This window comes from Otolemur garnettii, unplaced genomic scaffold (genome assembly GCF_000181295.1).
Source record: "Otolemur garnettii isolate 467f Iridium unplaced genomic scaffold, OtoGar3 scaffold00155, whole genome shotgun sequence".
NCBI classification, from domain to species: Eukaryota; Metazoa; Chordata; class Mammalia; order Primates; family Galagidae; genus Otolemur; species Otolemur garnettii.
The window spans coordinates 487037-489491 of NW_003852550.1; the positions used below are offsets into that span (position 1 = coordinate 487037).

General features: G+C 44.8%; 1 protein-coding gene and 1 pseudogene across 1 annotated transcript in view; both read left to right on the forward strand.

Moving 5' to 3' along the window:
- RNF128 (ring finger protein 128, E3 ubiquitin protein ligase) overlaps positions 1 to 2455 on the forward strand; it is a 97552-nt gene that overhangs the window by 4807 nt on the left and 90290 nt on the right. The gene's annotated exons all lie outside the window — the stretch shown is intronic.
- Positions 1703 to 2455, forward strand: part of LOC111728401 — a 2049-nt pseudogene continuing 1296 nt past the window's right edge.

Consider the following 2455-nt stretch of genomic DNA (forward strand, 5'->3'; position numbering starts at 1 on the left):
GGCTCCATCTAAAAAAAAAAAAAAAAAGATTTCAGAGGTTGACTGGGTACGGTGGTCTCATGTCTGTAATCCCAGTACGTTGGGAGGACTGCTTGAAGCCAAGAGTGTGAGGCAAGCTTGGGCAACATCGCAAGACCCCGTCTCTATAAAAAAATTAAAACATTTAGCTAGGCAAGATGGCATGGCCTCTAGTCCCAGTTACTTAGGAAGCTGAGGCAAGAGGATCACTTGAGCCCCAGAGTGTGAAGTTGCTGTGAGCTACGATGATACCGCTAAACTTTACCCAGGGCAACAGAGCATTCTTTTAAAAAAAAAAAAAAATCATACTGCATGCAATTGATAAGTAACAAAGAGAGACCTGGGGCGGCGCCTGTGGCTCAGGCAATAGGATGCCGGCCCCATATACCTGAAGTGGTGGGTTCAAAACCCCACCCGGGCCAAAAAAATGCGGGGGTGGGGGAGAGAGAGACTCTGTATTTTAAAAAGTGTATAGTAAATCAAAAATCAGGGTGGCGCCTGTGGCTCAAAGAAGTAGAATGCCCGCCCCATATACCGGAGGTGGTGGGTTCAAACCCGGCCTTGGCCAAAAACTGCAAAAAAAAAAAAAGGATATCAGAGGTTGCACAGATTAGGATGATGATGATGTCCAGAGTATGGCCATGATGGAGGAGTAACTAAAGTGGGAAATGGAGACAAAATCCGTGAAGTTAAATCACACTGAGACCAGAGTGTTAGATGACAGAAGGGCTTGAGGAGGAGAGGATGGCCATGACCCAAATGACAAAGTCTTCAACAAATGTGAGGGCATGACTGACAGGTTGGTCCATGACTAAATTCAGAGGAAAGGGATAGAGGGGAGTAAAAGCAAATGCCATGAGTCTCCAAGAAGCAAGGGTATTCTTCCTGAGGGTGGGGGAGAAGTAGTCTGGAAACAATGTGAGAGTGAAGAGCCCCCTTCTGCCAAATAACTGAAAGAGAAGTGGACTGTCGCGATCCAGCACGGCGAAGGGAGCGAACCAGAGTGGAATTGATGGGCAATGAGGAAAATACAGCATAAGAGAAGCCACGGAAACAAAAGATGGGATCGGGAGATCTGATTGAGCTGATGGCTGCAGTCAGCACCAAAGCCCAAGATCAGCTTTATTTTATAGTATCTGTACAGGGTGGTGGTGGTGGTGGGGGGAAGTAGCATAGACAGTACGGGGAAATAGCATTAAACAAAAAACATAATTTTGGTCTTAACAGTACAATTATAAAATATAAATGACTTTAATAAAGACAAATCAACTTGTTGATGGGTTTCTACTCAACTTCATTAACATATGACAAGAAGTAAGAAGGGCAAGAACAGGCGGATCTCCGCATTGTTGACAAAACAAAGAAAGAACTATGCGACTTAGTGGTTTCGACTCGACTTCATTAACATGTTACAAGAAGTAGGAAGGCAAAGATCACCAGGGTCTCTGCATATTTAACTGAACAAAGAAAGAGCTACGTGACTTCTGGCAGAGGGAGCAGGAAGAAAGGAAGATGGCTGTTTTGGGAACGGAGGAGAAGCAGTTGGGGGTTCATTCCCCCAACTGAATGTTCCTGAGGCTGTGGGGGCCCTGCCAGTCTCATAGCTCGCCCTCCACAGTGGAGATCTCATGGGTAAGATGAGTTTGGGTTGAGTTAGGAACCATAGAGAACTCACAGTGAAGAGATGAGGGAATTTTACAAGTTGATCGTGTGTCCTGTAACCAGAGATCTAGAAGATACAGAAAAACTTTTTGGGAGGGGAGCAGTAGAAGAAAAAAGTAATGAGTGGCATAGGGAGGAGAGCACAGAATATTGACCAAATTAGCTTCCATTTGGGGAGATAGCTAAGGAGAAATAGAGGTGAGGCTAGGTGGCAAAAGGGCAAAGATTTCAAAATAATGCTAGAATAAAATTGTTTCAGGCAAGTATAGGACTGGTTTATCAGTAAGCCTGGCAATGTCTATAAAATGTAAGAGAATTATTCACAATGGAGCAGGCACTGGGAAGGGCATAGCAGGACAGGTTAGAGATGAACATAGGAACATTTGAATGAGAAGGGTTTATTCGTAGAGCTGAGATTGTAGATCATAGGGATGAACGAAAAGCACTTTAATGTTTGGGCAGGGAGGGAGTGTTCGGTAAACAGATACTAAATGATCTGAGTGTAAAACTAACCTACCTTAAGGTTTCAAATGGAAATGTGTTAGAGTCTTACTCCAGGTACAAGGTGGTCCTTGACTTCATTGTTACCTACTTTTGTTGAAGATGTAACATAAGAATAGGAAATCAGGCTCAGTGCCTGTGGCTCAAGCGGCTAAGGCGCCAGCCACATACCTGAGCTGGTGGGTTCGAATCCAGCCCTGGCCCCGCCAAACAACAATAATGGCTGGAACTAAAAAATAACCAGGCGTTGTGGCGGGCGCCTGTAGTCCCAGCT